The 24,354-nt window shown below is 45.0% G+C and overlaps 1 protein-coding gene across 1 annotated transcript in view; it reads right to left on the bottom strand.

Moving 5' to 3' along the window:
- PANX1 (pannexin 1) overlaps positions 1-24,354 on the bottom strand; it is a 45,802-nt gene that overhangs the window by 20,990 nt on the left and 458 nt on the right. The gene's annotated exons all lie outside the window — the stretch shown is intronic.

Below are 24,354 nucleotides of genomic sequence, written 5' to 3'. Positions count from 1 at the left end.
TTTTTTTTTTAATTAAGCATTTTATTTAGATTTTTTTTTTCAGACCTACGGAGAAGTTATAATGTTCAGTCTTATAAAGGAAGGAAATCCTCAGGGTGCCTGGGTGGCTCAGTTGGTTAAGCCTCCGACTTCGGGTCAGGTCATGATCTCACGGTTCCTAGGTTTGAACCCCGTGTCGGGCTCTGTGCTGACAGCTCAGAGCCTGGAGCCTGCTTCAGATTCTATGTCTTCCCCTCTCTCTGCCCCTCCACCACTCTGCTCTGTCTCTCTCTCTCTCTCTCAAAAACAAATAAAGTATTTAAAAAAAAAAAAAAAAAGGAAGGAAATCCTGCCATTTGCACCATGGATGGACCTTGAGGGCATTATGGTAAGTGAAAGAAGTCAGAGAAAGACAAGTACTGTATGATCTTACTTCTATGTTTTCTCTAGCAAAATCAAACTCACGGAAACAGAGAAGAGTGTTTGGTAGTTGCCAGAGGTGGAACTCTTCACCCACTTGCCAGAGGAAGTGGGTGAAGGTGGTCAGAGGGCACAAACTTCTAGTTTGAAGATAAGTAAGTTCGAGGATGTAATACATGGCATAGTGACTACAGTTAAAACTACAACACTGTACCATATATTCAAAAGCTGCTAATAAAATCTTAAAAGTTCTCATCGTAAGAAAAAAGACTAAGTAGGGTGATGAACGTTAACTAAAAGTACTGTGGTCATCATTTTGCAATACATACATATGTCAAATCATTATGTTGTACCTTAAATTTACACAATATTATATGTCAGTTACAGCTCTGAAGAGAGCTGTACAAGTGGAAAAATTACATAAAATCTGTAAACGTGCAGGAAATACAGTATCGGCATAAAAAAAAAGAGTACTGCAGTGAAATCCCAAATACTCTGGCATTTGGATTCAACCATTGTTAACATTCTGCTCTCTCCATCTATACATGTATATATAATACATACGTTTATTTTTCTTCCCGAACCACCTGAGAGTAAGTTGCAGAGGTCACGACCCTTTCCTCTCAGGAGTGGGTGATTCTAAGAACGAGACATTCCTATAGAACCCAGTGCAATTATCCATTTTTTAAAAAAATACAATACTGCTATCTATGTTCGGATTTTCTAAACTATCTTATGCAGCAACTTTCCCCTCCTCCAATCAGGATCCAATCCTGCACCATACAGCATGCATCCAGATGTCACGTCTCTTCAGTCACCCTGTCGTAGAAGGGTTCCACAGCCTTCCTCTGTTATTTGTGACCCTCATGGGGGCAAAGACCACAGGCCTTCTGTTTTGTGTGATGATCCCTAATGTGTGTTCATCTGCTTGTCTTTTCATGCTCCAACCCAGACTGTGCATTACAGGCAGGTCTCCTACAGAAGGGTTGGGGGTCCCTTGCAGGACAGCCTGGGAAGGCACCTAACATCGGTTTCCTCCAGGACAAGTGATGTCACATATGACGGTTACTTGGTTAAGCTGCTGTCAGGGCTTTGCCGTAAAAGTGCCTTTTTTTCCTGAGAAACAAGTTGTCTGTGTCCTCTGACTGTGTAAGTATTTGGTCCCCAACAAACTTTCACCCAGGGGTGAATCAGACACTTTAACTGGGGTCGCAGATGGAGTTTTCCAACTTTATCCTTCCCTCTGCATTTGTAACAGTTAGCATTTTACAATAACAAGGAACTTCCCCTTCCCCCAATTTATGCTTTTTAGTATCAATATGGACTCATATGGTCTTTTGTTTTTCAATAGTTTATGATCTGGTTGCTGTTACTTATTTTGACACTCAAAATGTTTCAAACTAGCTCCTGTGTCCTTCTGCCATGGTCCCTGTGGGGAATAAGTTTAAGAATTCTCTCTTCAGGGAGCCCCAGTTCCTTTTAGTGGGTAACGGAATTTGTAAACCCAGGATATGGAAGCCAGATGTGCCCACTGCTCAGGGATGCCGTTGCTCCTAGCCTCCTTTGGCAGACACAGCTAGGAAATCAATTTGTACATGTGTGTGTGAGAGAGAGAGACGGACTTTATACTGAAAATTCCAATTTAACACCACTGCCCTTCCCCCAGTCCACATCTGTATTTTCTCTTACAGTGAGAACCCTAGATCCCAAATATATCCACATATTCATTTCCTCAATCCTAAAATTCACACAGAATAACTTTCAGAATTTTTAACACATATATTCTGATTTTCATTTTAAAGGGTTACTCTAGATGCGATGTCAACAACTGCGCATCCAGGGTCAAGAATAGAAGCAGACACCAGTCAGGAATGTACCACAACAGTGCAGGTGAAAACAACACGAAAAACCAGTCACAGAGGCACACATGAAAAGACACGGGGGCTCAGCTGGTTGAGTATCTGACTTCAGCTCAGGTCATGATCTCACAATTGGTGGGTTCAAGTCCCTCATCGGGCTTGCTGCTGTCAGCACAGAGCCCACTTTGGAATCTCTGTCCCCCTCTCTCTCTGCCCCTCCCCTGCTCATGCTCTCTCTCTCTAAAGAAAAAACAAAATAAAACAAAACAAAAACAAAAAACAGTCACAGTACGCAACTGCCTGCATTGTCTTTGTTTAAAAAAATTTTTTTTTAATGCTTATTTACTTTTGAGAGCGAGAGACACAAAGCGGGAGTGGAGGAGGAGCAGAGAGAGAGAGAGAGAGAGGGCTCCAGAATCCGAAGCGGGCTCCAGGCTCCCGGCTGTCAGCACAGAGCCCCACACAGGGCTCGGACTCACAAGCTGTGAGATCATGACCTGAGCCGAAGTCGGACACTTAACCAACTGAGTCATCCAGGTGCCCCTGGCTGAACTGTCTTTGATTTCCTGTAGGTCCTAGCCAGGTCCAGGCTAAAGGATTGGTTCCATGAAATGAAGTGCAGTGCAAAAGGCCAGATGGAAGGCAGAACAAAGAAATCAACACAAGCATCTCTGCTATAATGCCATTCACGTGTTAAAAAAAAAGAATAGTACCGTTCTAGAAAATCACACAAGATCTGTACCTAGAGCACTAACCAAACAGCAACAATCCTGATAAAAACATACTAGTGCGATGAAAGGGTATGTGAAGAAGGTTGCTGGGTTATGTGGACAAGAAGAGAAAGGAAAATGGAGAAAGACCAGACAGAACTGCCCGACAGCACTTCTGAAACACGGCACGTGACCAAACGGAGCCCAGAGGAAAAGCATGGGGTGAATGGGTACCATGTACTTGCCAAGCCATGAAAACCAATGTGACTCCCCCATACTGGTATTCCCTCACGTACTGATCACATACAAGCTACTTCCCATCACAGAATCACTTACTAAAGGAAAATGGGTCATTTATTAAATACTACAATTAAATAGGAATTATTAGATGCTCTTGTTCAATCCAATGAAAGAACCTACAGACTAGTTGTCATCTGGTCCTATTTGTCGGATGAAGAAATAAGGCTCAGAGTAACTTCCAAAGTCAGACGGCTAATACTTGGTGCAGATGCGACATGATCCCAAGTCCCTGCTCTTCCCCCAGGGTGATGACACCCTGGGAATGAGTGACCAGGGAGGAGAGAAGGTGGAGGCAGGGCATGGAGGCAGGGTGGAGTGCAGAAGGGTAGGTGCTGTGCAATGCCAGGCCAGCCAATGACACGAGAAGAAGCAGGAAAGGGCGAGCCTCAGCTCCCCAGCAGTCTGGTCCTGAGCTCCGGGCCCAAGCTGATAAGAAAGTGTCATCAAAACCCACAGTGCCAGGCATCTGGCTGGCTCAGTCGGTGGCACATATGAGTCTTTATCTCTGCGTGGAGTTTACTCAGTAGGGACGGAGGCTTGACCCATGGAAGGGAAGGGCCAGATCAAATAAACTGTGTCATCAAACCATCCCAGCAGGAATACGACATGTAAGAGCCAGGAATAAGTTCCTTAGCAGTCCCAGACCTGCCACACCTCCACGAAAGGAAATGCAGCCTGGATTTCTGCACTGTAAGAGGGCAGCAGGGAAACACACAATTTCAAAATTGTGTGAACACGAGAAATGGATGCTGTCCAAACAAGGAGGTCAGGGGCATGAAGTCAGCTTAAGAAAAAACGTCTGATGAACAGACACTTAAGGCCAAGGGGCAATTTAACAGACACTTTTAAGTATAAAGAGCTTAGAAGAAAATTACCATCCAGCCAGTCGTCCCTGACACAGAGGACAACCTGTGTGGAAAGAAATATGGAAGTCCAACTGGATAGGGGGAAGGCATTTTAGCCTGAAGGGAAAAGTTAGGTAAATCTTTAGCGTCGGGGGGAAAGGTTCTGGAATCTTTATTCCTGAATATTGCTTTTATAAAGATCTCACGATATCGAAGAGCCGTTGGGTTTTCTCTTTTACTAACAAGTCACTTAACCTCTGAGAACCTGATTTTTCTCATTGGCAAAGCCTCACAGAAATGCTTGCCACAGTGCCAGCATACCGTCAGAACTCAATAAGCAGCAGCTGTCAGTTTTATGTCTATGCATCAGACTCCACGGTAAGCAATGGGGATACGGGGCTCCTCGGTCACATCCTGTATTATTTTCTTCAGTGCACTTATAATTATTTGAATTTCACCTTTATTAACTGGTTTACACATCTGTCGTATCTCACACAACTCTTGAACATACGTACCGTGAAAGCCTGCCTTGGATAACTGGGATCTTAGATTTAATGGGGCCACAGCCTGAGACCAGACAGCTTTGTTAAGTCCTTTTGCATCATTTTCCCCTCAATGATGGCTTGTAAAAGCTAGCTTTTGGAGTTCTGGCAACAAAGGAGCTCTATTGTGTAGGATAAGGCTTTGAGTGTCTAAATCTGGTAATGAATCAAAGTTAGTGACTCCAATAAAATGAAAACAACTCACAACAACTGTTACCATTATTCAGATAACCGGTCACAAGACTCATTTGCAAATACAAAGACACTCATTCCAAGACATCGTGGATTACACAGCAAACACTTTTCTCCAGAAGCCTCAAAAAAGAAAAGAGACATCCAAGTTCATCAGAGCTAGGTATTTAATGGCACAGGGCCTTTGTGCCAGCAGCATATCAGAGACAGCCAAGGTGCCAAGGACACCTACCCTCCCCAGGAGCTCTGTTCTTCCTGTGTCTATCACAGGGCAACACAGCACAGATGTTCTCCCGAAGGTACTCAGAACTCAGTGGTGCTAAGCTCAACCCAACAGAGATTCACTGGGCGTCTACTGTGCACATAGTGTATGGGGCACACAAGGGACTCAAAGATAAAGACGACATGGTCCCTGTCCTCGAAGAGCTTACAGTCCAGTAGAGGAGGCCAAGAACAGAGCCACCAGTGATAACAGACAAGACAAAGTGCATCAGGGTGATGGCTGAGCCCTGGCAGGTGTTCCTGTTTGAAGGGAGGAGGACCCAGCTGGGGAACCAGCCCAAGCAGACACCTGGAGCCTTTAGAGTTTGCGGCGCATTATGAAGGGGAGCAGACCACTGCACCCAGGACACAGGGTCCATCTGGGGATCACGTAAAGGACAACCCTGCAGACTCGATCCTGTAGTGCTGGCAGGGAGGGCTTGGTGGGGGGAGGGGTTTCAATGTCCTTGGGGCCGTCAGCCCCACAGTTGCAGCCCTGGTGACCTGCAGGGCTGGGGTGGGGCTGGTCATGGCTGCAGCAGAGCAAGTGGCCTCCCCAGCAAGAGTGCAAGCGGTGGGGAGGGCGATCCCACAGCGGCGGGACCCAAGCCCCAGCATAAGTGAGCAGCTTCTGTGCTGGGGCACGAGCTAGCCTGCTCTGTCTGCACTACTCCCCGCTCACAAGACTGGGGGAGGGCAGAGTACACAGGCTTCAGGATGGAGCTGCTTACCAGGCCCGCTCCGCATGCCCCCGGGCTGGTGATCTGACCTCTGCCCGCCTCAGTTCCTCATCTGTCGGCTTGGCAGCCAGTCTTTCCAGAGTGCCTGCCCTGTCCTAGACCCTGGTCTGGTGCTCACTGTGCTAGTCCCTTTCACTGTCACCACCCCATGAGACAGGCTCTACTCTTACCCAATTTACTGATGAGGAAACTGTGGGACAGAGAAATTATGCAACTTGCCTCAGGTCTCACAGTGGGTATGTCGCCTGCCGGGATTGGAGGCTCCAAAACTCGCATCTTAATGGCTATCCCACAGTCTCTCAAAAGTGAAAAACAAATGGAACTGTCTGGAAGGACTGCTGCCAGGAAAACACAGTGCTGAAAGGACCTGACACACAGGTGGAGTCAGTATATGCTGGGTTCAGGTGAGAGACAACTGTTACTCAAAATATACAACGAACTCTTAAAACTCAACATAAGAAAACAAACAACTCAATTAAAAATGGCCAAAGACCTTAGCAAACACCTCACTAAAGAAGACAAGCAGATGGGAAACGAGTACATGAAGAGAGTCTCATGTGTCATCAGAGAAATGCAGATGAAAACAAGGTACCAGTACGTGCCTATTAGAATGGCCAAAATCTGGAACACTGACAACACTTGGGGCAATAGGAACACTCATTCGTTGTGACTGGGAATGCGATATAGTAGAGCCACTTTGGAAGACGTTCGGGCAGGTTCTTAAGAAACTAAACATGCTTTTACCACATGATCCAGTAATCCTGCTCCTTAGTATTTGCCCAAAGGACTTGAAAACTCATGTCTACACAAAAACCTGCACATGGAGGTTTACAGCAGCTTTACTCATAATTGCCAAAATTTGGAAGCAACCATGACGTCCTTCAGATAAACCGTGGTCCCTCAAGACAATGGGATACTCAACACTAAAGAGAAATGAGCTGGGGAGCCTGGGTGGCTCAGTTGAGTGTCGGACTTTGCCTCAGGTCATGATCTCGTGATTTGTGAGTTCGAGCCCCGTGTCGGGCTCTGTGCTGACAGCTTGGAGCCTGGAGCCTGCTTCTGATTCTGTGTCTCCCTCTCTCTCTACCCCTTGCCTGCTCACACTCTGTCTCTGTCTCTCTCTCAAAACTAAATAAACATTTAAAAAAAAAATTTAAAGAGAAATGAGCCAGTAAGCTACAAAAAGTCATGGAGAAACGTTAAGTGTGTATGACTAAGTGAAAGAAGCCAATCTGAAAAGGCTACATACCGTACGGTTCCAACTCTATGACACTGTGGAAAAGACCAAACTCTAAAGACTGTAAAAAGATCAGTGGTTGCCAGGGGTGTGGGGGTAGGGGTCGAATAAGCAGAGCACAGAGGATTTTTAGGGCAGTGAAAATATTCTGTATGATACCATAATGATGGATACAGGTCATTTTCACGGTTTCAGCCCACAGAATATACGACTCTTGCGGGGGATGTTGATAATGGGGAAGGCCATGCCTGTGTAGGGGCAGGGAGTATTTAGCAAATCTCTGTACCTCCCCTCAGTTTTGCTCTGAACTTAACAATGCTCTAGAAAAGTAGAGCCTTCATAAAATGTGTGTGTGTGTGTGTGTGTGTGTGTGTGTGTGTGTATACATGCACCTCAGTAGCTGTTAATACTGGTCCTAAAGACAGCAGAGGAAGGCAGGCATTGGGAGCAACTGTCCAGGCGCAGAGGGAAGTGGCATTTCCCTGCAGGACCCCAGCCCCTTCAGCTGCCCCCCTCCAGGGCCCTTCCAGAGCTGCAGCTTCTCACAGGCCCACAACAGGGCCGCCTGCTCGGCCTGGTGTTGAGCGCCAACCGCCAGCCCCACCCAGGACATCAGGCTTCCACACCAGGCCCGGCCCACTCCTTCCTCACCGTCCAGTGCCAGGCCAGGCTGCGGAAGTGACCACGAAACCCCAGAGCAGAGCTGCCCAATGGGACTGGCTTGGGTCCTTCCCAGGTCAGCTCCAACACCCCAGGAGGGGCAGGAGAGCTCCCATGTGCTCACGGAGTTCCCCATGATGGCTCCTGGGAAACTGTGATAAGGTATCCGCCCCATACAGAATATCGTGGCGGAGTCCAAGACACCTGTAACAGTCCCCATCCTCAAAGTGCACAGAGATCGTCAGCCCGAACTGCACTGCAGGAGCCCCTAATTAGTCTCTCCACAACTGCAATCCATTCTTGCAGCGTACCCGGGTGAGGTTTTAAAACGTGGCTGTGATTATGTCCCGTTTAGCTAAGAGCCCTCTGACTGCGCTGGATAAGCTAAAATCCGAATGCCACAGGCGCTCCTTGATGGGGCCCCTGCCCACCCCTCCCAGGTCTTGCTCCCGGCCTCTTCCCCCTGTTCAACAGGCCCCAGTAACACTGACTCTCTTCTGCTTCTCTCAAGAAACCATGTCTGCTCTCCCCTAAGAGGCTCCACAGAGGCTGATGGACCGCTCCTCCTAAAGCCATCTCCAGTGTCCCGGATGGGGTGAGGCTCCCCACCAGGGCCCTTGCTCCAAAATACTGCTCACAGCAATTCCCGGGGCGCTGTCTCCCCCGCCAGGCTGCAAGCTCCCGGCCTTCTTCACTGCTAGGTCCTAGTGCACAGTGCAGTGCTCAGTGAAGGGCCAAATGAATAAGAACATGAACAAATGGAGATGAGGGGTGGAAAAGAACAGTAAGGCACAGCGGGAACCGCAGGCCAGAATCAGAAGGGGACTGGTGTGCATCCAGTAACTAATTTTAGCCCAATGTCCTCATGTTACAAGGGTTGAAACAGATTCTAAGGCGAGATGCCTTTTGGGCCCACATGCCCCACACAGCTGTTCCTCAGTGGGAAGCAGTAAGTGTCACAAGAGTGTTCCTTCTGTTCTTTACAGCACATCCTTTTTTCTTTTTTCATGTTTGTTTATTTTTGAGAGAGAGAGACAGAGTGCGAGTGAGGGGTAGAGAGACTGAGACACAGAATCTGAAGCAGGCTCCAGGCTCTGAGCCGTCAGCACAGAGCCCAATGCAGGGCTCGAACCCACAAATCATGAGATCGTGACCTGAGCTGAAGTCGGACACTTAACCGACTGAGCCGCCCAGACAGCCCCAGAGCATCCGTTTTCTGTCCCACTATTCACTTTGGTGTGTGCAGCAGAGAAAACTGAAAGCATAAAGGCTTAGAGAGTTTACAGAGACTTAGAAGGAATGAAGCCTTATTAGGAAGAAGATTTTCACAATCATCAGACTCTCCTTCCTGTAAGGGACACTGGCGAAGGGAAAGGAGGCAAGTTACTGTCACCCAGACTCATCCAGAGTTGAGCCTCCAGCCCCTGAGTGGTGCCTGAGTATGAGGGAGAGCTGGGAAGAAGCAAAGCCTCTCCTCTCAGCTGTACTGGCTCAACACAATACTGCAAAGCACGCCCAGGTTGCAAAAGCTTAACATACACTAGCTTCAGCGTCAACCAGCACGTACTGAATACAAACCATGCTTCAGGCCTCTTTCCATCTATTCTCTCATTTGATAGATATCATTTTCTGTTTTGCAAACACAACCTGGTCAAAGAAGAGGGGAACCTCACCAAGAAAGGGTACAGAACGTCTCTCTCTGTGCTTTTTGAAATTTTAAGAACCCTTATGCATGATCATCAAATGTGCAGCAGATGTTAACACTTAAAGAGCTTTGTTGTTTTTTGTTTTGTTTTGTTTTTTAAGAGAGTGTGAGAGAGAGGGCATGAGCAGGGGAGAGGGACAGAGTGGGAGAGACAGACTCTCAAGCAGGCTCCATGCCCAGTGTGGAGCCCAACACAGGCTTGATCTCATGACTCTGGGATCATGACCTAAGCCAAAATTAAGAGTCATATGCTCAACCAACTGAGCCACCCAGGAGATGCAAAAGACTTATTTATTTATTAACATTTATTTATTTTTGAGAGACAGAGCATGAGCGGGGGAGGGGCAGAGAGAGAGAAGGAGACACAGAATCGGAAGCAGGCTCCAGGCTCTGAGCTGTCAGCACAGAGCCCGACGCGGGGCTCGAACCCACAAACCGTGAGATCATGACCTGAGCCGAAGTTGGAAGCTCAACTGACTGAGCCACCCAGGTGCCCCCAAAAGACTTTTTTAAAAGACATCCTTACAATGAAAGACCTAAATGTGAGACAGGAAACCATCAAAACCCTAGAGGAGAAAGCAGGCAACAACCTCTTTGACCTCAACTGCAGCAATTTCTTGCTGCGCACATCTCCAAAGTCATGAAAATTAAAAGCAAAAATGAACTATTGGGACCTCATCAAGATAAAAAGCTTCTGCACTGCAAAGGAAACAATCAACAAAACTAAAAGGCAACTGACGGAACGGGAAAAGAAATTTGCAAATGACATATCAGATAAAGGGTTAGTATCCACAATCTATAAAGAACTTACCAAACTCAACACCCGAAAAACAAATAATCCAGTGAAGAAATGGGCAAAAGACATGAAGAGACACTTTTCCAAAGAAGACATCCAGATGGCCGACACACATGAAAAAATGCTCAATGTCATTCATCATCAGGGAAATACAAATCAAAACCACACTGAGATAACACTTCACACCTGTCAGAATGGCTAAAATTAACAACTCAGGAAACAACAGACACTTGTGAGGATGTGGAGAAACGGGAACCCTCTTGCGCTGTTGGTGGGAATGCAAACTGGTGCAGCTGCTCTGGAAAACAGTGTGGAGGTTCCTCAAAAAATTAAAAATAGAACTACTCTATGACCCAGCAATAGCGCTGTTAGGAATTTATCCAAAGGATTCAGGAGTGCTGATTCATAGGGGCACATGTACCCCAATTCATAGCAGCACTTTCAACAATAGCCAAAGTATGGAAAGAGCCCAAATGTCCATCAACTGATGAATGGATAAAGAAGATGTGGTTTATATATACAATGGAATACTACTTGGCAATGAGAAAGAATGAAATCCTGCCATTTGCAGCACTGTGGATGGAACTGGAGGGTATTATGCTAAGTGAAATAAGTCAGAGAAAGACAGATATTATATGTTTTCACTCATGTGGAACTTGAGAAACTTAACAGAAGACCATGGGGGAATGGAAGGGGAAAAAATAGTTACAAACTGAGAGGGAGGGAGGCAAACCATAAGAGACTCTTGGATACTGAGAACAAACTGAGGGTTGATGGCGGGGGGGACGGGGAGAGGGGAAAATGGGTGATGGGCATTGAGGAGGCACCTGTTGGGAGGAGCACTGGGTGTTGCACGTAAGCGATGAATCGTGGTAATCTACCCCCAAAACCAAGAGCACACTGTACACACTGCATGTTAGCCAAATTGACATTATATTTAAAAAAATAAAAATTTGGGGCGCCTGGGTGGCTCAGTCAGTTAAGCGTTCGACTTCAGCTCAGGTCATGATCTCGCGGTCTGTGAGCTCGAGCCCCGCGTCAGGATCTGTGCTGACAGCTCAGAGCCCGGAGCCTGTTTCAGATTCTGTGTCTCCCTCTCTCTCTGACCCTCCCCCGTTCATGCTGTGTCTCTCTCTGTCTCAAAAATAAATAAACGTTAAAAATAAAAAATTTTAAAAAAATTAAAAAAAATAAAAATTTAAAAAAATAATAAATAAAAATAAAATACAATACAATAAAACAAAATAAAATAAAATAAAAGACATCCTTACATTTCCTAGTAGGCATGTGCTAGTTTTGCTCATTGACTAAGATTAAGCAGGGAAACTTTCGCTTAAAAAAAAAAAAATAGTCAAGATAGACTGGGGTTGGAGGAGATTTCATAAAGCAATGATAAAGAGCTGAGACCTGATGGTCTCTCTAGGATCAAATACCTGAGGCCAAAACGCAACAGTAAGTGGCTGGAAACAATGAGCAGCCCCTAGCACACCTCTAAGTGTCATAGCCAGACCCCAGAGCCACGTCTTGTGAAATCCCAGTGCAAATAGGGGACTACTAACTGAAACAGTGAGATGCCGTTTCCAAGAGAATGGCAAATATAAAACTCCGAAAATATTAAGTATCAGTAAAGAAGTGGGGAAGCGGGCTGCTCCCCTACATCCCTGATGTGTGTGAGTTAACACTTCTGAGAGCAACCGGAAGTAGCTTTTATATTTGGAATGTGCATACCTTGTGACCCTTGAACTTCCAACTCCACCCTCAAGTCTGACCCTGGAGCAATGGTTCTCAAAGTGTGGTCTGGAACCTGAGAATCTTTCAAGAAGATTGTGATGTTAAGCCTGCTTTCACAATCAGCTTTATTTGCCTTCTTACTCTCATTCTTTTATGAGTTTAGATAGTGAGTTTCCAGAGGCTACGGACATGGGATATTGCCACATAATGAATGAAAAGCAGATGTGAGAATGCAGTGGTCTTCCATTAAGCTAGACAATAAGGAGATCTGGCAAAAATGGAAAACACTACGCTTCTTATAAGATTTTTGTTTTTGAAGTTTTTTAAATGAAAATATATATGTTTCACACATATGTGAAAAAATAACACATTTTAATGAAAATATATGACAATATGACATGTAATGGGCTTCTTATTATTTTAAGTTCATGTTTTCACAATTTGTTTTAATTTTTAACATGATAAATACTGACAGACACAATCCACAAACAAAAGTTCTTTGAAATCTTCAATAAGACTTAAGAGTGTGAAATGTCATGAGACCAAAAAGTTTGAGAACCACTAACCACTGATCTAGAGAAACACATTTTGCATGAGGAAGCACATCCAAGGATGTTCACTGAGCCACTGTGTATAGTAGGAAAATGCAGAATGAACTTCCATGTCCCTTAACAGAACAGTTGAATGAACTGGGGTGTAGTCAGACTACGGAAAATGATGCCCCACCAAAAACAGTGAGGCAGATACATCTACGTGCACCAACGTGAAAATATCTCCAGGACACACTGCAGATAAGTGAGCAAATTGCACACTATTAATACGTGGCATAACATTTTCTTAAAGATTTAATAACAGCAGCGCCTGGGTGGCTCAGTCGGTTAAGCATCTGACTTCAGCTCAGGTCACGATCTCATGGTCCGTGAGTTCGAGTCCCCCATCAGACTCTGTGCTGACAGTTCGAAGCCTGGAGCCTGCTTCAGATTCTATGTCTCCCTCTCTCTTCTCTGCCCCTCCCTCACTCACTCTCTCTCAAAAAAACTTTAAAAATTTAATAATAACGAAATGCAAATAAAATCATGTTTTTTCCACGGGAACACAGAGCAGCACAAAACACTAACAGTACACAGTAATGGTAGTTAGTTACCTCTGGGGAGTGAGCAAGGGCAGGGCTTTAATTTTCTCTTACTGTCTGAACTTTAACATAGACACACACAAACACACATACTTACAGACGTGGCAAATTCGAATTTGGGAAATCTGGGAAACTCCCTCCACTATCCTATCAGCAGCAGGTGGTGAGACCTACTGGCACTGGGGCAGGGAGCATCTCAGGACAGCCTCATGCCCACAGCCTGTCTCATCAGCTGAAGCACTGAGGTCATGTACAGCTTATTCATACTTCCTCCTGGAATATTCACCACTTTCCAAACCAACTTGGAAATCGTAATTCTTCTCAAAGCCCATTCATAATCTGTTTCCCAAAGACAGAGGAATAGCAGTGATCAAAATATGGAAAGTAACCTTGATGACACCCCAAAATGTAGCAATAGACTGGTTCTTGCAACTATCAAAACAAAATGTCCAATAGTTGAGATAACCTGACAAGTTCCCAATAAGGACCAGCTGATAATGATCCTCTTCCTGTAATCCAATAACATTTTAAATATTTAATACGGTGTGAAGAATTTTTCTCCTAAAGATGCAACGATCTGCCCTAGGCAAGTCTGTTGCTTCAACTGCTGAGCTTTGCACTGGTTTCTTAGCTCATGATTCTAATATTCCATGATTGCAGTTACTTAATTGACACACGTATCTCCTTGCACCTAGAAACAAGCCAGTACGAAAGCAATAACAGAAAGGTCTGGTGTTTTACAAGAATAGACCAGAGGGACGATACACATAGCCCGAAAACAGGCTCACTTACATAAGAGTTTGTAGTAAGAAAACCACCATAGATTGATGAGTAAAGAATAGGTTCCTCAATAAATGACATGGGGGAATAAATGGGGGAATTAGCTACAGTCTTGACTTCCACCATCAAAAGAACAAAACAGACTGAAGGGATAAAGATTAATAAATAAGATCACTGAAGATAAAGAAGAAAAAGTTGATGGTTATTTAAGTGCTGTAAGGAGGAGCTATATCAATCTCATCATTACAGAATTAAAGAAATTAAAAAAATGGGCAGTTTGACAACTTAAAACAACTGCTGCTCATCAAAATGAACCACAGCCACAATTCAAAGGTCACAGACAACTGAAAGGAAGATACCTGCAATAAAAGAGAGCCAAAAAATACCTGAAACTATGTTACCCATAGAGTTCATAAAATCCATTGAGACCTCAACATCCTGGGGCACCTGCGTGGCTCCTTCAGTTAAATGTCTGACTCTTGATTTCGGCTCAGGTCATGATCTCACAGTTTGTGGGATTGAGCCCCGAGTCAGGCTCTGCACTGAGCCTGCTTGGGATCCTCTGTCTCCCTCTCTACACCTCCCTTGCTCCAGCATGCACATGCGCTCTCTCTCTCTCAAAATAAATAAACCTCAAAAAAATTAAAAAAAAAAAAAAAAAGAAGAAACCAACATCCCCTCTGAAAGATAAGCAAAAGACAAGAACGAGTCACAGAACTATATAAATGGTAAAAATACCTATGGAAAAATGTTCAACATAGTAATTGAATAAATGTGACCTAAAACAATGGTGTACTTGTATCCGTCTACTAAACTGTCAGGGACCATCGCTACATGCTGCTGGCGGCGATGAGGAGGGTACTCTCCTCACTGCTGGTGGAAGCAGCAGGGACCATCCTTCCGGAGGGCAAGCTGCCATGCCAACCAGTCCTGAAACTGTCTGCACACACTTTGGCCTCATAATGAGACGTACACAATTTGTTGAAATACTGAAATCTTTATAGTGAAGAGGTTTGTGTTCAGGTGTATTCTGCACAATGCTATTTATATTAGCAAAAATGTTGTGCAAGGGTTAAATTTTGATATTCCTATTCAACATCCAGTTTGGTAGCCACCAAACATCAAGTTTAAGAATATGGCAAAATGGGGCACCTGGGTGGCTCAGGTGGTTAAGTGTCTAGCTCTTAACTCCGGCTCAGGTCTTGATCTCACAGTTCATGGATTTGAGCCCCGTCTTGGGCTCTGTGCTGACAGTGCAGAGCCTGCTTGGGATTCTCTCTCTCCCTTTCTCTGCCCCTCCCATGCTTAAGTGTTCGGTCTCTCTCAAAATAAATAAACTTAAAAAAAAAAAAAAAAGAATATGGCAAAATGGCTCTGAATTAGTGTTTGATTGTTTTTTTTAAGTAGAAGCTGTCAGCTATGTATATATAAAAAGCCAAGGCATAAAATACACCAAGATGTAACAGTGGCTAACACTGGTGGTAGAATTACTACCAGTTTCTCTTCTGCACTTCCCGTATTTTCTACAGTAAGCCCTATCTTTACAATCAGACACACACACATATATAAAGGAGTACGAGCTTTAGAGAGGATGAATAAAAAATACATAAGAATGAAAACCCCTTTCCCAACATGCCCGCTGTATCCCACACAGAGCCAGGCTTGCCTCGGTAGCACATGGGTTCTCTGTAGGTCCCTCCTCCCCCACCCCTGGCCACCTATGTCCCCACGCTGCCCTCCTCACTCAGCCAGGGCCCAGTGGGCATGGGCCTCAAACTGCCTACCCTTCTCCACTCTGGACCAAACTCACTGCCTCAGTTAGGGGTTTGAGACAAAAGCAATCCAAGGGAGCAATCTGCAGCAGAAAGGTGGTGTTTGCATGGTTTTTAAAAAGGATGCTGCCGATCCAAACTTGGAATCTGCCAAAGGTCCAAGATGTATTTTCAGTTTTTGCTAGGGATGGGAGTTCCATCTATTTCGAAAGAATAGACTTCCCCCACCTCAAGTTTCATTTTCTTTCCTTCCTTTTTCTTCTTGGGGTAGGAATGGGGAGACACAGAAAGGGAGGAGTAAATAATCAAATATGGATCTAATTTACTGGGACTCTTCAAGTCAGGGAACATTGTGCACTAAAACAGAAACATAAAGAAGGCCTTCCCACCAAAAGCAGATGAGGGTTCCTTTTTCTCTGCATCCTCACCAACTTGTTATTTCTTGTTTGTTTTTTTTTATTTTTATTTTTATTTTTTTTATTTTAGCCATTCTGACCGGTGTGAGGTGCTCATTGTAGTTTTGATTTGCATTTCCCTGATGAGTGATGTTGGGCATCTTTTCATGTGTCTGTTGGATGTCTGTACATCTTTCTTTGGAAAAATGTTCATGTCTTCTGCCTATTTTTAATCAGACTGGTCTTTTTGTTTTGTTTTGGTGTTGAGTTGTATGAGTTCTTTATGTATTTTTGGTAGTATAACCCCTTATTGGATATATCATTTGCAACCATCTTCTCCAACTCAGTAGGCTGCCTTTTGTTTTGTTGGTGGTTTCCTTGGCTGTGCAGAAGCTTTTTACTCTGATGTAATCCCAACAGTTGATTTTTGCTTTCATTTCCCTTGCCTTAGGAGGCCTGTCTAGAAAAATGTTGCTATGGCTGACGTCAAAAAAATCACTACTTATGTTCTCTTCAAGGTTTTTTATGGCTTCAGGTCTCACATTTAGGTCTTTAATCCAATTTGAGCTTATTTTTGTGTATGGTATTAGAAAGTGGGCCAGTTTCATTCTTTTGCATGTAGCTGTCCAGTTTTCCCAGCATCATTTATTGAAGACACTGTCTTTTTCCCACTGTAAAAATGATATAGCCACTGTGGAAAACACTAGGAGGTTCTTCAAAAAACCAAAAATAGAAATACCATATGATTCAATAATTCCACTACTGGGTATTTACCCAAAGAAAACAAAAACACTAATTTGAAAAGATAAAGGCACCTTATGTTTATCACAGCATGATTTATAATAGCTAAAATATGGAAGCAACCTAAGTATACATTAATAGATGAATGTATAAAAATGTACATACATACACACACACACACAGAATATTATGCAGCCACAAAAAAGGATGAGATCTTGCCATTTATGACAATCCATAGATGGAACTAGAGGGTATTATGCCAAGTGAAATAAGTCGGACCGAGAAAGACAAATACCATATGATTTCACTCAGGTGCAGAATCTAATAAACAAAACAAATGAATAAGTGAAAACAAATACATGAAAAGCAGAACCATGCCTACAAATATGTAAAACAAACTGATGGTTGCCAGAGAGAAGGGGGCATGGGGGGACTGGCCAAATTGGTGAAGGGGAGTGGGAGATAGGGGTACCACTTATGGAATGAGTAAGTCATGGGAAGAGAAGGCACAGCATATGCAATATAGTCAGCAATACTGTGATAGCACTGTATGGTGACAGATGGGAGTTACACTTGAGGTGAGCATAACGTAACACATAGAGATGTTGAATCACTAGCTTGTACACCTGAAACTAATGTAACATTGTGTATCAACTATACTCAAAAAATAAATAAATAAATAAAAAGAATAAAACAGAACAAATGCTGCCTGGGCAAGTTCTAGTTGTTTTAAAAACCAATCTCATTATTACTAAATGTTTGCTTTTCATCTCTCAGTTCAATTCCTTGCTCTATTATTGTTATTCTAGTCAGTTCTAATGATAATATACAGTTTTCAAATATTTTTATGACAATTTTTTAACACTAACTCTTCCAAGATACATAAAATTCCATTTTTACAGAGATGCAATCCTTCTGACATCCCTGCTCATTCTATTCCTTCACACACTCTGTTAAACGCCTGCTATGTATCAAGTTTTATGTTGGAGGCTATGGATGGAGCAGTCATCAGAGAGGACAGGTGGTTCCTGCCCTCAGTGAACTTACAGTATTAGGGGGAGACAGTATTTAACAAATACTTACACAAATTACCTAACTGTAACTTGTGGTTAAGTGCTAGGAAGGAAACTTATAGATGCTATGAGAACACATCAGGAAGCCCACTGACTATTATAATTTTACTCCTGAAACAGGCTATTTCTTTCTTAAAGCTGGAAGCACATCAAAATGCCTCTTCCAATCTTCTGATAGACTCACATTTAGAGGGAGGTAGTGGTGGAGGCTCTTATTTGTTTTGTACTTGCAGTAAGAACACAGGAATGCACAACTATCCTGGAAAATGATTTCATCCTGGAAATTGATACTGGTTTCTTCTTTCAATGTAGAGAGGAGGGGCGTATTTACAAAGACTTATGTACAAACAAACCTTGTGTTTAATTAACAGAAGAAATTTTGGGGTGGCTGAGTGGCTCAATCGGTTGAGCGTCTGACTTCGGCTCAGGTCATGATCTCGCAGTCTGTGAGTTCAAGCCCCGCGTCAGGCTCTGTGCTGACAGCTCAGAGCTTGAAGCCTGTTTCAGATTCTGTGTCTCCCTCTCTCCCCCCACCTCCCCACCCCCCCACTCATGTTCTGTCTCTCTGTCAAAAACAAATAAACATAAAAAAAATTTAATATAAGAAATTTTGAAAGAACCTAGATGTGCATCATTCAGAGAGTGCTCAGATGAATTATGATAAGGATATACTATGTTCTGTAAGAACATGGATGGAGGCAAAGACAAATACCCTATGATTTCATTCATATGTAAAAGTTAAGAAATAAAGAAAAAAAGAGACAAATATACTTTTAAAAAAATGTTTATTTATTTATTTTGAGAGAGAGTGCTTGCACAAGCAGGGGAGGGTTAGAGAGAAGAGAATCCCAACCAGGCTCCATGCTGTCAGCACGGAGCAGGATACAGGACTTGATCCCATAAACCACGAGATCATGACCTGAGCTGAAATCAAGAGCCAGATGCTTAACCAACTGAGCCACCTGGGTACCCCAAAGTACACTCTTAAATACAGACAACAAACTGATGGTTTCAAGAGGGGGAAATGGGTGAAACAGGTAAAGAGGAAAAGGGGACACTTGTCGTGATGAGCACTGAGTAACATATGGAAGAGTTGAGTAATTACAGTGTATACGTGAGACTAATATTAACACTGTAAGTTAACTACACTTGAGTTAAAGACTAATAGTAAGGCAATGCCTATGTACTAACATGGAATGCTCTCCAAAACATACTATGTGGGGAAAAGCAAACCACTACACATGACTCAATTTGTTTTCAAAAGAATGCATACACCTGTTGTACTAATGAGAGAAAGCGCTTTATGGCTGTACCAGGTGTCCGTGGCGATTACCTCCGGCACATGATGGAGGAGGTTTATGCATTATTTACCGTGACGACGTATTTAGGTACTATTCGTACAATAAAAATACAACAGTTAAGACAAAATTCACCCTGAAAAATTTGTACTCGTTGGCAGCCTCCCCACTGCTTACGGGAAGCAGTGCCCTGTAGAAACAGCCACAGAGTGGAGCCAGCCCGGAGAGACCAAACCCCTTTGTCCAGAACCGTGGGTTCACTGGGAGGGCAGCAGGGAGGGAAGGGCAGACAAAACACCCCTTCCCAAGGGCCTGCTGGCTGTCCCCGCGGCTCATGTGCTCCAGCCAGCCGGGCTCAGGGCAAGCAGCATATCCTGGCAGCAGACGGGAGCTCTCCTCTCCCAGGGCTGCCTAACGTGCCAGATTACGGCACCAGAGAATCAGAGCGGTCCCTGAGGAGGAGTATCTCAGCATCACGCCCTGAACAGCCCTAAGCCAAGGGCACCGCAGACCCTGTCAAAAGACTCCCAAGAACATAATCCCATTCACGTTGAAAGGTAGCACTTTTCTTCAATAGTTTGGATACATACTCAGAATCTGAGCTTAAAGGCCATGTAGTCTACTTACGTTTGTATTCTACACAGAGTTGTCACCCACATGTTTCCTAAACTCTCTCTGAAAACAGGTGTGTTAGGCACTGAGGAGGGCACTTGTTGGGATGAGCACTGGGTGTTGTATGTGAGCAAAGAATCATGGGAATCTACCCCCAAAACCAAGAGCACACCGTATACTCTGTATGTTAGCCAACTTGACAATACATTATATTAAGAAAATGAAAAAAAAAAAAAAAAAAAAAAGAATGAGGGGCCTTCTGTGGCCCAGAACTTTGTCTCCCTGCAGCTTCCACACTGGTGACGTGTGTGTTCTCTGAGCCACAGGGAATGACATTCATCCGCCCTACACAGTAGAGGTAGAGCCCTTCAACATTACAAACACAGCTCCCTCCCTGCCCCAGAACACTGCAGAAGGGAACTGGAGGCACCTGGAATATAACCTAGACTTCTAAGTCAAGTGAGGCAACTTGGCTCTGTCTCTTGATAACCCACATCCGTCAATGCTATTATCTGGGGCAGACGTCAGGAAGGAAACCATGACAAGGCATGACTTGGATTTTTAAAAGACCTGGGAATCCCGGCGACTGGGAATCTCCCTCTCCATACTAGGGACCCCACGCTTCTAGCTGGTGAATTCCAGGCACCGGGTAGGACCTGCCAACTGCAACCTCTGGCCTGACCTTGGTATGTGAACCTGGCTTCCCTTCTTCCATCCTTCCCCTTTCCCGGAATGCCCCTGCTCCCCCTCAGCCCAGCTGCAGTCCAAGAGAGGATCCCAGAGCATCCTGAACGTGCTCCAGCATTTCCTTCACCACATTTTGACTGAGCGCCTGTGGCGTACAAGACATAACGCCAGACTCGGAGAGAGAAAAAGTGAGGGCTGGTCAAACAGAGCGTCTGTTCTGCCTTGACGGGCTCCCACCACGTGATCGTCCCAGTCCGGTCACAATTACATTTAGACCGTCTTCTGCTGCGCGCCAGGTGATGTAAAATTGAGTGGTTGTTCTTCTCCATGTCCAACTTACCCTCTGGGGAGCAGGGCCTGGAGTGTTTCAGGAGAGCGGAGTAGAAGCATCGGGCCCAACCAGACCAGGAGTTATCTAATTCTTACATCAGTTCAACAGTCAGTGGCTCACTATCCAAAAGCCTTCAAAATGCTCCCAACCACAACTCAGGGGTTAAGAAGTCCCCTAGCAACTCCTTCCAGAATGTTTCTGCTTGTACTTCTCTCCATCACGGGGCAGTCAGGATCAGTAAGCAGTCCCAGCCTCAGGCTGCTACAGGCGCTACCGGAGTTCCCTTTACCTTGACCATGGGCACCAGCCCCTCTCTGCTCGGCTGCACCTCATCGCTTCTATGATGACCCACACCTTGTGGGCAAATAGCAAGGTGGAGTCCCTTGTTGCTCCCCACCCCTGCAGCAATCCTCATCCCTGCAAGCAGCCCCTCATCAGGGCCCATGGGAAGTGAAGGGGCCAAAATCTCTGTGGAGGGGACTCTGTCTGCAGCCCTTGTGCCAGCACCCAGCAGGGCCTAAATAAAGGTCGTTCACTGCCCCACCGGCGGGTCCCTGTGGCCTGGGCAGGGTCTGTCCCTTTTTTTCTGAGAGGAGCCCGGTGGGCTGAACTAGTGAGAAAATGGGCCAAAGACTAAGGAGAAGCCTTTAATACAAAGCCTAATATGGTTTATCACGAGGACATTCTCCAGTCCTCAACACTCTGCTTCCATATGCATACACTTTTTTAATTCTAAAAAGTCTGTGCAAATTTTCAGATTTATTAGAATCTTTTCTTCAAAGTAAAAATGTTTTCTTAAAGTAAAAATTGTCACCCAGTTACAATCTGCATCCTGTTTTGTAGAAATCAGTTAATGGAAAATTTAGTTTTCAGAAACTGGAAAATAAAATTTATTTTATGCTTAAGAGGATTTTGGGGGGGCACCTGGGTGGCTCAGTCGGTTAAGTGTCCGACTTCGGCTCAGGTCATGATCTTGGGGTTTGTGGGTTCGAGCCCCGTGTCAGGCTCTGTGCTGTTAGCTCAGAGCCTGGGGCCTGCTTTGGATTCTGTGTCTCTCTCTCTCTCTCTGCCCCTCCCCCACTCACGCTCTGTCTCTGTCTCTCAAAAATAAATAAAATGTTAAAAAAAAAACAAGAGGATTAAAAAAAATTTTTTTAAGTTTATTTATTCATTCTTTGAGAGAATGGGTGGCTTAGTCACTTGAGCATCTGACTCGGTTTTGGCTCAGGTCATGACTTCATGGTTTGTGGGACAGAGCAGAGCCTGCTTGGGATTCTCTCTCTCCGTCTCCCTCTGCCCCTCCCCTGCCCATGCGCTCGCTTTCTCTCAACAGTAAAAAATAAATAAACATGTTAAATTACTACTCTCTTTCTTTGTTATTGTTCTCCTTAATTGCTCTGCTTGTTTTTGCTTTTACACAAAAGCCGACATTACCCAAAAATCAATGCTGCCTGACATGACCCCGCTATACCAACTCCATGCATTAATTTATGTTACCTCTCTTCTCCTATCTAATGTCTTTCTTTCTGGCTTCATCTATGAGTACTGACAGGTCTTCCCTAGTCCTGCTGGCTTCATCCCACATGCCTGTCCTCTCCCTGGAAGTCCTGAAGCCCTTGAGAAGAATGGGGGTCTCTCCACAGCTTCACCCCAGTCCCTGCCAGCCTTCACCTGCTTGGTGCTCGGAGCGCGACACTGTCCTGTCACTGAGTCACACGCTGCTGAATGGCACCTGTCAGCATGTCTGTTCTAGCGCCCAGGCGGACGGTAAACTCTTGTTCCAGTGCCCAGGCGGACGGGAAGAAGACCATGCCTCAAAGTCCTTTCATGTCCCACTCAGCACACAGCAGTGCTGTGCACATAGCATAGGTCAGGCTCCTGCTGGGTAAGCCCACTTCCAATGCCAACCAAATGCCTCTCAGGCAGCCCATCGACTTGGATGTGTCGAGAGTGCTTCCAGTGCAGCTGCCTTCAGAATCCCTCTAATATGCAGGGTAGACATTAAGTTTGATCACAGAGAGTAACCAACTCCTCCCTCCTGGCATCAGATAGATGCCCAAGACTGTTGCTTCTCCATGACAGAGACCATGCATCCTTTACTCCTGGGTCCTTGGTCCAGCCCACAGCTGGTACTCAAGGAACACCTGCTGAAGGGAGAGATTATCTCCAGGACCCAAGCTACTTGCTGGTTTTCCTTTCTATTGGAACTCCCCAACTCCTGGCCATCTGGAAGGTGGAAGGATACCCCATGACTATGCCTGCCCAAAGACAAGGTGAACACTTATTTTCCACAATGAATTTGGCAATTTCCTGCCAAGTTTAACGACTTAGTGCTGTAGATCACAAAGTCAAGCTCACCACAACCCTTTTCTAATCAACCACCATTTCCAATCACTCGGGCCTGCAGCCTTTACAACAACTCTGGTCAGTCTCTTCCCTTCATGGCCCATTAAAAACTAGGTACCCAAGTGCCGCTTACTGCTCCTTGATCTCTTTTAAGTCACCCTTCCCATCCTTTCCCTTCAAGTCCTGGCCCCCACCCAAGCGCAGGACCTCAAACAATGCCCCAGCTTCTGGCATCCAGCCTCCCTAGCTCCAACTCCTTTCACAGACCCTACATGTTACCATCAGGCTTATTAAGGACTGTTTTCAACGGGTCCATCCTCTGCTCAAACAGTAACTTTGCACTTTTGAAACCATCAAGTCTGTACTCTTCTGTTCTAACTGACCTGGACCCATATTCATGCTCATATCCCAAGAACTGTGACTAACCTTCCTGCCTCTCTCCTTCCAGGAACATGCAACATTCTCTGCGATCTCATAATCTTGGCAAAGGTCTCACCTCTGCTTATTCAATTCCCACCCATGCCCCAGAGCTCAGGACCAGCACAATTTCTCACATAAGCTTTCCCCAAGGCCCAGTCCCACGGGTCTCTCTTCTCCCTCACTGAACAGTCTCTAGCTGTCATACACTGACTTCCTGTTGACTCATAAGCATCTTTTTTGATGGTGTTAAGTCAGAACATCTGAGGAAGACCAGACTCTCATTGGCCATGTAATCCTGCCCAAACCATGAAGAATTCTGGTATCCCTCTGACATCTGCCAAGTGCAGTTCTCTCCCATGATTCACAACAACCCTGTAAAGCCAAAGTCTCAGTAAGGATCAACTAAATGTCAGGTAATGAAAAGCGCACACAATTTTCATGGAGTACTTATCCTCTATCCAGCCACTCAGGAACTTCTCTGCTACAAAATTTTAGGTAACTGCACAAATGTAGGGGTACGGGAAGGAGACAGGAGGCCGTTCGACAAATCTGATGGCAAGGGCGGCGGTCCTAAGTGTGGGACATGAACACTAAGCCGCTGTCGGGATCAGTGGGGAGCAGAGAGAAGAACTGAGCAGTAGGGATGCAAGCAGGATCCACAGGGGTATAAATGAACCACGTGGACAAAGAATAAAACTGGGGCTACCTTTCTTCCCAACGTTCAATCCATCGCAGCCTCCAGGACTGCCAGGGGCGCGCAGTAAAATCACTTTCCGCCAGACCCCGGCAC

The sequence above is a fragment of the Panthera uncia genome, chromosome D1 (assembly GCF_023721935.1).
Source record: "Panthera uncia isolate 11264 chromosome D1, Puncia_PCG_1.0, whole genome shotgun sequence".
NCBI lineage: Eukaryota > Metazoa > Chordata > Mammalia > Carnivora > Felidae > Panthera > Panthera uncia.
Note: the sequence above shows the minus strand (reverse complement) of the source record. Positions and strands in the feature narration are given on the sequence as shown.